Below are 15,155 nucleotides of genomic sequence, written 5' to 3'. Positions count from 1 at the left end.
CACACTTCAGACACCATCTCACACATAGCTCTCTCTTCCTGGAGATGCTTCCACTCTCTTTCTCCCATATCTTCTTGGCTTTTAAAAAACAAAAACAAAGAACCCCATTAACTAGTTCTGGCCAGATGGTACACATGACTTTTTCACTTCAGTACAGTGAAGTTTTGGCCTTGATCTTCACTCGCAGTAGACCAAGTCAGACTTGTTTTCACGTTAGTAAGACATTCCCAAGTCGTGGATCCCAGGAGGTGGGAGAGTGGGCAGAGACAGCAGGTCCCTGCAAAGGAAAACTTTTGCATAATGCTTTGCCTATGATTTGTTTATCAGTACCTTGAATGTATGCAGACCTCTTTTTTGTTTGGTATCCAGACTCCAGCTTGGGAGAAAGGCTTTGCCAGAAGCAAGGATACTATACAGGAAAGTGGAAGAAAGAGGTGAAAATATAAGGATTTCCTAGAAGCCCATGAAAAATTTCCAGGCCTTTCTCAGAAAGCACAGGTCCAAAAGCCTAGCCCTCCACTCCTAAGGAAGTTGGAGCGTTTCCAGGAATCCAAGTGTCCAGAAACTCGGGACACCTCAGCCTCTTTACCCCGCTGGTAAAGGGACCTTCATGCCATTGACAACACAGATCCCAAAAGCCCTAGATTTCCTCCTGGTTCCGGATCAGCATCGCACCTCAGCAGGGCTCGCTGTCAGCCCCTGTGTGTAAAGTCCAGTCTGTAGAAGCAGAGAGGGCTCTTCATGTCTTAAGCCCAGGGCCTAACATTAGTGACCATCGGGAAGCACAGAAGATACACACGGCAGTCTTGAAGAGCTGAGACCTTGCCCCACAGAAGAGCCCGGGCCAGTGTCTAAAGTGTGCTGTGTACCTGCAGGCATCAGACCCCTCATTCATTTTAGCTTAGCTGGGTGACCAGTGACTTTGGGAAAGGACTTCTCTTGAGTCTCAATTTCTTCATCTGTAAATTGAGAACACCACCTCACAGGATTGTAAGGCTTACATTGAAACAGGATATTTTTATTTTTTTAATTAATTAATTTTATTTTTGGTTGCGTTGGGTCTTCGTGGCTGTGCGCAGATTTTCTCTCGTTGTGGCGAGCGAGGGCTACTCTCCGTTGTGGTGCACGGGCTTCTCATTGTGGTGGCTTCTCTTGTTGTGGAGCACGGACTCTAGGCGCGCAGTAGTTGTGGTACGTGGGCTCAGTAGTTGTGGCAAGTGGGCTCAGTAGTTGTGGCGCACAGGCTTAGTTGCTCCACTGCATGTGGGATCTTCCCTGACCAGGGCTCGAACCCATGTCCCCTGCATTGGCAGGTGGATTCTTAACCACTGCGCCACCAGGGAAGCCCATAAACAGGATATTTTTAGCAGAATGTACCAGGGGGCCAGCAAGGTACTCAAGGTGCTTTTATTTACATTTATTTCTTTTCCTTTCCCTGCCTTCTCCCTCTTTGAATAACTGCTGCAAAGGCTTTCAAGACAGGGGGCAGTAGATCAAGACCTTTAATGATTTCTAAACAGTGTCCTATGATGAATACCTTGGTATTTTTACGTACCCTACAAAGTGAAAAAGTTGTGTCGGTCAATGTAAAAAGTGTGTCCTTCCAGATCCCCAGGGACTTAGATCAACTTCCCTGTTCCCAACTCTATATTCCTTCCATCCCTCAAACCACCGGGCAGAGGAGAGAAGATACTTCTCATTAAACCCAGGGCCATAAATTTGTCGTGGGTGCATCTTTTTCCTGGTTTGAGTCATCTGTCTGCAGTTAACTAACCACACGAATAGACAGTCTACTGACCTCAAGGGCAGGAGATGACCTTGCTCCTTCAGCCTCACATCCCTCGAGAAGGATCTGCTCTGTACACAGCACAGGAAATACTGGACATGGTGCTTCTCTTCAACTCACTCTCGGAGATGAATGACAGCCTTAGAGAAGCACTAAAATGCCTACAATACAAGGCTGACTCGGAAACTGGGCTACTCAGAGAACATGTCAAGGAGAACCTGGAATGTACTGTCAAGTCTGAAAAGTGAGTAACGTGTTGATATGGGTATGGATAGACATGTTTGAGGAAGCACCAGGCAGAGGGAACAGCTGGTTGCAGGGATGAGGGAACATGCTTGCTTGAATCCTCAGGTCCCTTCAGCAAGTCTTAGGAGGTGAGGCCGGAGGGATGTTTAGCTGGGGATTTCCTTCAGCCCCTCTAGTCTGGCTCTGCACTCTTCTTTACCCTGCTCTGTGCTCCCGATGCTGCCTGTGGGCTGCACCAATATGCTCCCTTGCCTGCCGGTTCCTGCTGGGGGCTGAGGGAGGAGGAGGGTCCCGGGGATATCTTCCCTAGGTTCCCCTCTTGCCAAGCTGCTGGGACAGAAACGCTCTCTTACAGCCAGGACACTCATAGCTGCTCCTGTCCCTCTTCACCCAGGAGCGGCAATGTCTCTGATGCTGGATATCGTCAGAGAGAGCAAGAGGCTTCACCATCCCTTGCTGATTTCCTTTAACCCTGTTCTACCTTGTAGATAGTCTCTTCCTTAAATTCTGTACTGTGTTTCAGCCCACACACCCTTTCTTCCTAGCACATGGTGGTTGGTACAGAGACTTTAGGGCCACATGGCTGAGGCTACTAAATGATGAGACTGGCGGCAGCACACGGGGAGCCACTTCTCTCCTCGCTGTGTTCTGGACACAGTCATGGGTACTCAGCACATGACCAATCCTATGGAGAACTCAAAACTCCTAGGGCTGACTTGCAAAAGAGGCCTTTGGAGCCATCACCCCCGGGGAAATAATCTAGGTCAGAGAGACTGCTAATGGAGAGGGTGCAAGCAAGCAAGTGCAGGAGCTGGCTAAGCAGACAGAGGTGTTCCTTCTGCCGCGAGCAGGCCAGCCCAGCGGCGGTGGGGCGGCCCTCACATCCCAAGCCCCAGTGGAATTCTGTCCCCTAACGTGGCTGGTTTGACTCAGCACGGCTGGGACCCACAGACCATTCCTCATTAGCATTTATGAGCTCATTATAAGCTTCCAAAGAAAACATCAACAAAGGGTGCTAAGATCCTCTAGAATGGCTTTTTAATTATTTTTGGTTTTTTGGAAAAAACATTACTCTTGCCTCAAATAAAGCCCTAATTTATAGAATTCAGACATAGTGAGGCAGAGCCCCATTTTGCTACTTCAACTCCCTTTGAAATAGTTTTGAGAATGAACAAAAAGTCACAGTGGGAGAAAAACTATAGGCCACGGCCACGTCTTTTCTGGCATGGCTCCAGTGCTGGCTTCTTGAAGCAGCCCCACTGTACAGATTCACAGGCAGGGCTGGGGTACCAGAGGCTGCAGTACCTAGTGGAGTGGGCCAAAGACACAGCATCTCAAGGTACAGATTGAAAGCCCAGCTTTCATGCTCACTAGCTTTGGGCTTTGGGGTTCCTTCCTCAGTCTCTCTGAGTTTGGGTTCCCTTTTCTATAAAATGGGATGAGGGGTGTATCTAACTCACTGTTTTCTGGTGATGGGTATGCAAATGGTAGCTGAACCAGAATAGAAAGTAGGAGAAATGGAGGCCAGAGAAAGAAAAGGTTTCCATATTGAATCAAATCTTCTTTCACCATAGTAAGCTATCTCCTTGTGGGAGGGCTGCTGAGAATTCTTTGTGTATTTTTAATCTATAGCAACATACACCGCATTGAATATGGATCATAGGGCAATTGCACTAGAAAAGCCTAGTTATTTTATGCAAAAATGAGTTCCTAGCACACAACCTCTCTCTCCTTGCCAGACCACCTGCCATGTGTAGAATGAAGACAAGCGGTATTCTTACTACTCATTGGCATTTCAACCTGGCCTTCTCCTTCCTAGAATCCCACTGCTCTCCAGTTGTCTGAGTCTTCCCAATAAAATCAATTAAACAAACATGTATGTACCAAGTCTGTGCCAAAAGCTTCATGTGGTACTCTCATCATTTTCCAAAAGGTCTTTTTTCTTTTTCTTTTCCCAATAGCTCTTAAAGTAGATGTTATTGCCCTCTTTTTAGAGATCAAAAAACTTAATATATATCAGGTAATGAATGACCCAGGCTCCAATCCCCAAGTGAGATCAGTACCAGGTTTTTCTCACTATATCACCAGAGTTTCCATAGCTGATCATAAGACACAGGTAGTTTCTCCAGTCTGATCCATTGAACTCATACCTTACCCCTCCCCCTACAAGTGAAAAAAAATTAGATGAGGTAGACTGCATGGTCTTTACATTACAAAAAACAAAAAACCCAGCTCCATTCTTCTAGCTAGAGCCTGGGTAAAAGTTAGACCATGTAATAATAAATAACTCACCTTTATTCAGTGTTTACTATGTACCAGGTTTTTGTTTCAAGCACATTTTATGTGGATTATCTCATTTAATCCTCAGTCTAGCTCTATGAAATAGATGGTATTTTTACCCCCATTTTAAAGATGAGGAAACTGAGGCACAGAAAGGTTAAGGAATTTACCAATTCCTACTGCTGGTAAGGTGGCTAGCATTTGAGTCCTGGCATTTGCCCTGAAGCTGTGTTCTCAACCACTCCACCATCTGCAGTAAGGTGGAGCTGATTTCTTGGGGGCTCACTCAACTAGTAGAATGTGCTTTTGTTAAGAGTCCTGTGAACCCCACGGTCTGTTTGTGAGACAATTATCCATCAGTTCACCCAAATCACAGCAATAATAGTTGTAGCTCCCACTTACTACATGCCTATTCAGTAGCACACACCTAGACAAGAAAACATTCATCTTCATGAAAATCCTGTGAGAAGTGACTTATTAGCCCCATTTTCCAGATTCTTTTTCCAAAGTCATATGATAAGGAAATGGTGAAGCAGGAATTCCAACCCAAATTTGTTTTTTCTGAAAATCTATAGAGTGGAGTTGAATCCTAAAGAATATACTTTTTCTGTATTCTTTACTTTCCAAAGTGATTGGTTATTAAAAGCAAACCAACAACAAATTTGAGGTAAAATGAACTCATTTCAATTAACTGATAAATAATGCGGACTGCCCCTTTCATACATTTAAGTTATGAGACACCTCAATATTCAGTCAATCAGTAGTTTTCTTTCGGTGACCTCTCCCTTCCAAATATTCTTTTCTATCTGCATGTCTACCTTAGATACAAAAGGACTTAGACCTATCCTGCGTGTCTCTTGGAATGGTGCCTCTTCTCTGGACCAGATCCCAGGAGGCCCTGGTGAGTGCCTTTGAATAATGTGAAAACAGGGACATAACTATGGAAGGAAGCCCATGCAGTCCCTAAAGGTAAGACCCACAGACCAGGGTTCTTTGCAGAAGTAAGTCATCCTTTTCCAAAGTTAAGCATTTTTTTCCCTCAAAGCAATAACTCCAGGCACAGTCCTCAAAGCAAATAGTTCTGTTACAGTAGAGACATATACAGCCAATTTTCCTATCTGCTTGTCAAGCACATTTTAAAACTTTGGTCGCCAATGAAGGGCCTTCCGTGGAGCTCAGAACTCCAAGTCTCTGCTCCAGGCTTCTGGGATCATGCTTCTATGTGATGTCAATACCCTCAGGCTCCACAGCTGACCCCCAAACATGGGTAGTTGGAAGAACTGAGCTTCAGTGAGCACTAGTGCATGGTTGGAAAACCCATTTTCCTCCCAACCCTTTTTTCAGTAACGTTTAGTGTTTCTCAGGAATCAGCTTAAACCTCCTGATATCAGGCATCCAATCAATCATTCCATAAGAGTCACAGCCCCCAGCCTTCAAGATCCCAAATTTCCCAGATCAGGAAAGTCCAAAAGTGTCTGAGTTCTTTGGAAGTCTGGCTCAGTATGGATGTCCAGGTCTCTCTTAGGCTTGATGTAGAACTGGAAAGAAATGAGTGAACCGTGATGAAGGTAGAGAGAGGGACAGCCCCTGGGAAGGGGTGGGAAGGAAGCCAAAAACATTATGAAAACTTGCTTACGTCACTATGGTATTCCACTTCCTTTACCCATTTATTCAATTGTTTTCCCCCCACCATGACTGGGTTGGAATAAAAACTATTTAGACACTAAAATAAAATTTGAACCCAGTTCAGATTTCTAATCTCATGTTTTTTATGCAACAACAGGCAGCCTCTTCATCATTCTCTACCTTATTTTTTCCTATCGCTTTTCTCCTTCCTTCCTCTCTCTCTCTCTCTCTCTCTCTTTATTTCTCTTTACTCTTCTAGATTCTCTTCCCTATATTTTCTCCTCAATAAGTAAATAATGCAGAATGGCCATGCTTACTAAAGTTGCCAATGCCAATTATTAGCTACTAGAGATGCTCCTAGGATGGTGGGAAGGTTAGGTAGGAAAAATCTTGATGACACTGGTTTCCTTCAAAGAACATATTCATGGTAGGCATGCTGTGGACACATTGCCTGTCCAGTACAACTAGCCTTGATTGTACCTGGTCCTTGGAGGATATATGGGCACATTTCGTGGCATCACCTCTCCTCCTTCTCATCTAGTGCTTGCTTCAAGTTGGGTTGAAATTTGGGCTTTGTAACATAAGTATCTCCCTCTAAGCAATAGAATGAGGGCTGGGTTCTTGCCTGAGAGTTATGGGAATTGGAATTTAAGTTGAGAACATGCATTTTCAGGAGCATTGGGAAGACTCCAGAATTTCTGAAAGAACTATTCTTGGAAGACTTGCATGTGCCTTCTCTATTCCACCATGTCTTCCCACAACCCCACTGACTTTTGAGTTGATATCAAGCTTGGGTGGAGAACTTGCTTGCAACTTTGTCAGATACCAATTGAGCCTCTCTTTGAACTTCTGACAATGAACAAATACACAGGTGACCATCCCAATCCAACCTGACTCAGCTGAACCCAACCAGATGTTTGCTGTTGTGAAAGAACCTTGAGGAAAGTGTCAGGAATTTTAAATGAGTCCTCTTTATCCTTCTCTGTCCCCCCCTTTCTGCCAGTGTTTATTACTAAATTGAGTTTCAAGGACAGTTTCTTTCTGGCCCAATGCCCTATGCTCAATAACAACCTGGGCTGGCACTGGGCTGTTGCTATCCTATCCTTAAAGTGTAGAACACCAGGGAGTCTTTCCTTAACTTCTATTTGCTTTTTTTTTTTTTTTTTTTTAGCCCCAACATTTAGAAGGATTCACTTGCAGAGATCTCTTCGTTTCTTTTAGCTCTAAAGTTCAGTGATTCTGAAGTAATGAAAGGTGACTGAAGTGAACATACTGGTTTCTCTGAATCTCTATCTTAAGAATCTCAGTTGGAGCTCTTGAAATCCTTATTCAGCTTAGTATTGGACTGAGTCTCCTGTGAAGCCATGTCATGCCTAGGGCTTTACTTTTGTGGTCTATATCTCAGTAGAAAAGTGTGAGCAGTCCCCCCGGCTCACCCACTTTATCCCCTGCAGTGTGTGCCTGTCCTAATCAAGCTGTTGGCAGTGTCATCAACTCTTTTCTAAGCAGCTTGGGTTCACAACAGAATGATTCCCCTTCAATGCCGATCTAAACAAGCGTCATCAACTCTCATCCTAGAGAGTATTAAAAACAGAAGAAGTCCTTTGTGACTCTGAGTGGCTTTGTGACTTTCTTGGGGCAAGTGTTGGTCTCAGGCTTGTGTCTCCTAGTCATCCAAAGTGTGGGTGGGTCATGTCTCACCACAACCGTGGTTGTGAGCTCAGAAGATTCACTCAACTTTCATCATGAAGCAGTAATCAGGCCCAGTTTTATGGCTCCCAAAGGGCCCCCATAGTTGTCATCGTATCTGATCCTCAAAACAACCCTGTGAGCTCAGAAAGGCAAAGGGACTTGTCTGATATCACACAACCAGGAATTGACGGCTTGGCATGTGATGCCAACTTCTGCACCACATGACCCTTCTGTTGATACTAGAGTGAACAAAACAGAACTAGGCAAGTATGTCTTCCCAAAGTCATCTGTTAAAAGCATGGACAGGACCTCTTGGGTTATCTGCTGGTTTGGGTTATCATGTATTGTGCCTCTTTTTACTTTGCAGGTAACTGAACTCTGAGGGCACCATCAGTCTTGATAAGCGGAAGAATGTTACATAGGGTAGGGGAAGAGCAAGGTTCTGAAGTTGGAGCGAGTCGCTGATCCTCTCATTGCTCTTGCCGTTCTACCTTGAGCAAAAATGTATTTTATGGATACTCCATTTATAATTAAAACTAATAGCTAACCTTTATTAGGTGCTGACTATGGGCCGGGAGCTGCACTAATGCTTTATACTATGCCCGTATAAAAAGCCTCAGAAGCCATAGGGTATTTGCACTTGCTGTTCCCTCTGCCTGGAACACCTTCTCCATATATACCTTGTGGCTCTCTCGGCCTTCACTCCTTGTCCATGTCTCTTTGAATGTTACACTTTCAAAGAGCTGTTTCCTGACCACTATAAATGTCTCAAAACCTTCTGCTATCACTCTTTCTACCTCTTACCTGGTCTTATTTTTCTTTATAGCCCTCACCATCATTATATTCTGTGTTTGTTAATCTGTGGACGGTCTTTCTCCTCCCACCAGAATATGAACTCCTTGACAGCAAGGCTGTCTTCCACACCCACCACCACCACCCCACTGTATTTCCAGTACCTAGAACAGTGCCTGGCACATCTAATTTTACAGAGGAGGAACCTGGGGTTCTGAAGGAGTAAATCATTTGCCTCAGGTGATAAAACAAGCAAGAGGTGGGACAGAGCCATCAACCAAGGCAGTCTGACTCAGGAGCCCCACCCTCAGATCCTGCTTCAGTGTTCTCTCTCAGCCTCTTTAAGTACATCCCGAGGTGCTTGGGCTGCATGGTCTGTGTCCATCCTCTGTCCATTCAGAGCCTCCCAGACCAGAGAAAAAGGACCCCGCTCTCTCAGCCATCCTCCTAATGCTGATCTTGCTCTCCCCCTCCCGCCCCCAGGGAAAGGAAATGCTGTGTCAGCTTGAATGCCCCCTCTCTGTCGAGATCATCCACATCATCTCCCTTCCCACCACACTGTTTACGCACATGGACCTGTGTTGATGCATATCACAGCCCCCTTAGTCATTGTTTAGCTATGACACTTTGCTAGGGTAATTTTCCATTCCTCTGTTTATATTGTACTTTCGCTTCTCTCTTACTCCTCCACTTTTTTTTTTTATAAATTTATTTTATTTATTTTTGTCTGCGTTGGGTCTTCGCTGCTGCGTGCGGGCTTTCTCTAGTTGCGGTGAGCGGGGGCTACTCTTCGTTGCGGTGCGTGGGCTTCTCATTGCGGTGGCTTCTCTTGCTGCGGAGCACGGGCTCTAGGCGCATGGGCTTTAGGAGTTGTGGCTCACAAGCTCAGTAGTTGTGGTGCACGGGCTTAGTTGCTCCGTGGCATGTGGGATCTTCCTGGACCAGGGCTCGAACCCATGTACCCTGCATGGCAGGAGGATTCTTAACCACTGCGCCACCAGGAAAGCCCCCTCCTCCATTCTTAAGGGCAGAGAAAGACGTGTTCAATAACACAAGCAATAATAGTTATAATTAAGATTGAAGCATTTTGCCAAAAGGAGGATTTAGTTGTGATTTGTTGAATTCCATCCTGAGTGGAATATTTAAGAGTGAATTCAGGGCTCTTTTATGAGCCCTGAATTTTCCTTTATTTTCTGAACAAAGCAGTCTTCTGACACTTCTATCTCCAAGGGCTTTGTGCCAGCCTTGGGGGGTGGGGAGTGAGCTTGGCAGGGGGGCACATGTTTAGCAAGGCCTGGCTGCTGAAAAGCTTAAAAGAAGCCTTCAGGGGACATCCAGGAAGATCTTGCAATATCTCTTCTCTGACACAGTATCCTCTCCTGTGGGTGGTCATTGCTCTCAGTAGAGAATGGGACTAAATACCCTGTGTCTCCATGTACTTCTAGCTCAGCTTCATTTGAGTGCTCCCTGACATGGGTCTGGAGTAATTTTCCATCCATGCTCTGTCTGGAACTCATGGCATTTCCCACATCCTAGAATTGGACACACAAACTAGACAGGGTGACAGCCCTAGCAATTAAGGGAAAGGTGCCCTGGATGAGAGCCTGATAGAGCTGAATTTGGGTATGAACTTGAGCTTTACTTCCAAGGTATTTTTCCTTGCAATCCCAATCTCTAGCCCATCCAGATCCCACATCAAGCTTGTTCAATGGCTGGGTGGGGATGTTGGCAGTGGGGACAGAGCGGAGGGAGAAGTGGTGGCGGGGGGGTGCATGTGGAACCTAAACCTGAACTTCAGCCACATCTCTCATGCTTCTCAGCTCTGCTTGGTGCCTCAAGGGACTGACCATTTTCAGGTTGCATTTCCCAGGCTCCCAGAATCAGGTGGCTTCCAGCTGGGTTCAGCCAGTAGAAGGCACTTGATACAGATGGGAGGGAGGGAGGAAGAGAGGAGCCATGTTATTTCTCCTTCACCTTGGGGGTCTCTCCAGTAGCAGCTGCCTGTCTTCCTGGACTCCAGATCCTACTAGACAGGTGTGCTATGGTTCCAGCTTCTGTTTGGTGGCCCCAGCCCTTGGGTTCTGATAGTCCTATCTCTTCCTTTGTCCCCGCAGCCTACAGGAAGTAGCTACATCTTGCTGTTGCTACCTTCTGATTTGCCTCATTATCTCCTGTCTGACTTCTCAGCTCTTCCATCACCTGAGTAATTCCCGGTACTAAAATCCCTCTATTTTAGATACTCAAATGTGACTTTCCTTATTTTGGGTTGGACATTGACTGATACAGAGAGATTTGTCTTAATAAAGCTATGTGAGCATTTTCTTTGTGTCAATTTTTGTTTCCCCTTATCAGCAGAAGACACAGCATAATAAACATGGGCTCATCTCTATAAGGCTACACGGTTGTGAAAATGTGTATGCTTTTATTTTTTTCTCACACCAGAGTTTTATGAAGCAAAACACCAAAAGGTCTTTTCAAAGTAAAGGGCCTTTAAGAGTAAAGAAGTTTAAGAAGAAAAAGAAGTAAAGATGGCTAAGTCTCTTGTTTTCTCCTCTTTCTTTAGAAATCAGTATTTTTCACTCTGTGTTTTGAATATGATTCAAACTTTCGCTTCTATCTCCAGCCCTTGGTTTGGAAGGAGAGAGAGAGAGAGCGTGAGGGAGAGAGAAATCAGCCCAGCAGGCAGCAAACCTAGTGTGCAAACATTATTTGTGAACACTGTGTGCTTGGGTGAGCTGGAATTATTCATCTGAGAAGACGCGAACCCTCCTCCACTTATTTGGGCTTTGGGATCTGACCTCATTTGGGAGCTGAAATTCAAGGGACAGAAAGAAGAAAGGGAAAGGAGGGGGACAAAGGAGAGGGGAGTGGGAGATGGAGCACATTCTCCCTTGGCGATGGGAAGTCATTCCTTTGTCAGGAAAGCAGTTCATTTTTGAAGGCCAGATGCCTTCTTCATACTCCGGTGTGAAGATGGCTTAGGAAGTGAGTTTAGCTTGCCTGTGTGCTTTTACAAATGTGTTGGCTGCTCAGCAGATTCAGTACAGAAACATTTTAGGTAAGCAGAAGAGAAAATTATATTTTAAAAAGTTGATGTAGCAGAAGGTCAGAGTACAGAATCAAGAATGGAAAAAGAATATTCTATGTTCTGGGCTTTAAGAAAGTGTGTGGTGTGTGTGTGCGTGTGCGTGTGTGTGTGACACACACTAATTTAGACCAGCTGGGGTGATCTCACAGGGACCCCATGAGCCAGAGCTGTCATTTCTCCATGGAGAGCACATCTCCCCTGGAAGTGTGTATTCAGGTGCAATTGAAGGGTCTGAGGTCATGGCTGTGGTCCTGGCCAAGATCGTCCCAGGCTTCAGCCTCTGCTTCCTCTAGAGAGCATTAGTCGAAAGCCATCCTTCAGAGGTCAGAGCCAGACCATGAGTCCAATGTGCATGAGGACAGCATAAATTAGCCTTGGAGACCAGTGGGCCTTGTTAATCCAGACATTGTCCTTCGTCTTGGAGAAGTTGGATGTCTCTTTTCTCTCTTCCTTCTTCCCTGGTCTTTGAGAGCTTGAGTGGTAAATTTCTCTGAGGTAAGTTATGAAGAACTTCTTCAAAGAAACAGAGATAAGATAAACATTTCCTTGGACTACTTCTTCACCTCATTCTGCTTTTCCAAAGCTCTGGTGGGCCCTGGATTCATCCAGAATCCAGGGTATTGCGCTTCCTAAAAAGGCCAAGAAGACCCACTTATGTTGGAAGTAAGGAGAGGAAGAGAAAAGATAGTAAAGGAAGAGGGATTTCTTAAGGGGGCACATTATAGGCTCCTATACCTGCAAGGGACTAGAAAGGTCATCTCAGTTGGTTCACTACATTTATTCAAACAGCATTTATCTTCTTGAGTTTACCAGGGGGCTGTATGCCGTATAAGAGCTGTGCTTGGTTTCTTCTGTTTAATGCTGTATCCCAGGTTGAGCTTGGGAGGTGGGAGGAGAGGTCTGGAGTCACCCCAAGATTCCAACAATACAATGAGCAAATGTAGAAAGGTACTTGTTATTTTCAAAAGGCTCACACATACTGTTTAAAAAGAATTGTGTTGTCTCTATTTAGAGAATGGTGGAAAAGTAAGGGAAAACTTACTGAAAACCTACTATGGATAACTCTTGGACTTTCATCCAAGGGATTTTCACAGAGACAGAGAATCAGAGCTATCGTGTTCTGGGGCCACAGTGACCACTGAAGACTTGAAGAACTCTGCAGCTCAACAAGAATCAGAGAGAGGACTTAAAGCATTGTTTATGAACTTTGTGCCTGCTTGTGAAAAGGCAGCTTAAATTAGTAAAGTGGGCTGGGTGGGGACCATGGCAAAATGAATAGCACACGTCCAATCTAGAGGGGAGGAAAGGGACTTCTTTGTACTAGACGTTGGCTCCGGGAGGAGTGTACATCCAGTGAGGTCAGATCTTGAGATTTTTCAAGACAAGACAGAAAGTTGGTATTTATGTAAAGTATCCTGATGTGATATGTTGGTGATCAATTAAAACAACTTATACAGTTGACAAAATAAAACATGCTTGCAGATAGGGTCCTCCTTGCCAATTTTTTGTCTCTACACTAATGAAGTTCAGGCTCCCCCACAACAGTCTACTCTGTCATAGAAATTCTTTTCTGCCATTAAAAATCCATTGTTTTCCATGGAATTTAAGAAGGAGTTTCATGAGTTTGGGGGCAGAAAAGCTAGTGACACAAAGTGATGCTGAGGGTCCTTTTTATTTCTTGCAGCTTACGCTTGTCATCCCAATTCCCTGAGAGCCCTAACTTCTGAATCCTGCATAGTATGTGTCACTGTGCTGGGCATAGACAGGGCACACACTAAGTATATGTTAATGAACTAAATCTCGATTTCCTCTAACTAAATGGAGAACTGAAGGCTTTAGGGTAGATGAAAATGATCTAATTGTTAGTAAGATTTCTGTCTTCTTTGTCTCCAATTCTCTGAAGCTTGCATTAGATATCTATGGCTGGGTAACAAATTACTTTAAAACCTAGAGGGGTGGGATAGAGAGGGTGGGAGGGAGGGAGATGCAAGAGGGAAGAGATATGGGAACATATGTATATGTATAACTGATTCACTTTGTTATAAAGCAGAAACTAACACACCGTTGTAAAGCAATTATACTCCAATAAAGGATTTTAAAAAAAAGAACAAACATTTGTTATCTTACACTTTATGTGGGTCAGGAATCCAGGTACCTCTTAGCTGGGTACCTCTTCCTTAAGCTCTCTCATAGGCGGCAAACCAGGTTTTGGCTGGGGTTGTGGTCTCATCTGAAACATAGACCCCAAACTCACTCACACGGTTGCTGCAGGACTCAAGTTCCTCATGGACTTTTGGACTGAGCGTTCTTTGTTTCCTATTGATCAGGGGTCTCCTTCAGTTCTTTGCAAAGTGGACCTCTCCATAAGGCAGCTCCTAAAAGGGGAATTGGTTTCCATTAGAACAAACAAGCAAGGGAGAAGGTAAAGGAGTACAAGACAGAAGCCAGATTAACCTAATCTCAGAAGTCATATCCCATCACTTTTTTTCCATATTCTATTTATTGAAGGATACTCACTAGATCCACCTCAAACATGAAGGAAGGGAATTCTGCAAGTCACAGGACTGTCATAGCAACAGAACCATGAGGATCGATACCTTGATCCTTTCTTCCTGCTTATTTCTTAGCCTTTCTTTCTAACCTAGAATTGCTATGGGGTCCTGAGAGTTTTCATACAACCTCTTTCCAAAAAATTCCAGGAATTGTAAGAATTTTTTTCCCTTTTCATTCAAGTCAATTCCATACAAAAAAAAATCAGAGAGACAAATAACTTTTAGAATTTAAAATTTAGAATTTTATGTCTGGTGTCCAGATCAGATGATCTTGGTCCTGTAGTGACTGAGCCCCTGAGAAGTGGAAGACAACATTGTTACAGTGTTTTCTCTGTTATATCTTAGGCATTGGCTAGTGCAATGGGCAAACGTAAGTAAAGCTGGGATCAGAACCCCAGGCAGAATCTTCATTGGGGAAACTCAATATATCTGAACAGAGAGTAAGGCCAGGAGTCTGTGTCAAGAGATAAACATTTATGAATCTGATGTTATTCCAAAAGGCCAGAGAGTAGGAACACCATTGGCTGAAGTGGACACCAATACTCATATCCAGACAGTCTTTTCAGGCAGGAATGATACCTTGATTACTGGAGGTTCAAGGGACAGGCCATCAGTAAGAATAGGCAGAAAGCTGGCTTTGGATGGCCTGGCAGGGACTGAATTAAGAGGTCAAGGACAGGGCATCCCAGCTGCTAATGAGACTGGGCTTCAAGGAAGTTTCCCTAGGGAGAATGGGAAACAAGCCTGGATCTCAATCATTGAAGATGAATACACAAGACAGAGAAGCAGCTTAGGAGAAAACTAGGGCTTATGACAGAGGTTTAGTCAATAAATAGGTAAGAACCTGATTATTGGGGAAGAAGATAGCCACAGTCAAGTTGGACCAGTAGCAAGACAACCACGTAGACAAAAAGCTGACCACTGCCAGAAACCAAGATTGGTCTCAGAGTTTGGCATGGGACTGAGACTACTGGTTGAGAACAGGCAGTCTCGCTTGCCAGGGGGAGAATAATGCAGGAACCCAGAGCCAGGAGAGACATTAAACCCTGGCGACCTTGTGACCAATTGCACTCAGTGCCCTCTGATACCTCAT

General features: G+C 44.6%; 2 long non-coding RNA genes across 2 annotated transcripts in view; both read left to right on the top strand.

Annotated features, from left to right (window-relative positions):
* Positions 1 to 15,155, top strand: part of LOC116756713 — a 48,509-nt gene that overhangs the window by 28,483 nt on the left and 4,871 nt on the right. The window lies entirely within an intron of this gene.
* Positions 1,691 to 13,450, top strand: LOC116756714. The gene is made up of 3 exons (XR_004350743.1): positions 1,691 to 2,030; positions 5,136 to 5,213; positions 12,523 to 13,450. It is a non-coding gene; the product is annotated as an uncharacterized LOC116756714 (long non-coding RNA).

The sequence above is a fragment of the Phocoena sinus genome, chromosome 7 (genome assembly GCF_008692025.1).
Source record: "Phocoena sinus isolate mPhoSin1 chromosome 7, mPhoSin1.pri, whole genome shotgun sequence".
NCBI classification, from domain to species: domain Eukaryota; kingdom Metazoa; phylum Chordata; class Mammalia; order Artiodactyla; family Phocoenidae; genus Phocoena; species Phocoena sinus.
This window is presented reverse-complemented; position numbering and strand designations above follow the sequence as displayed.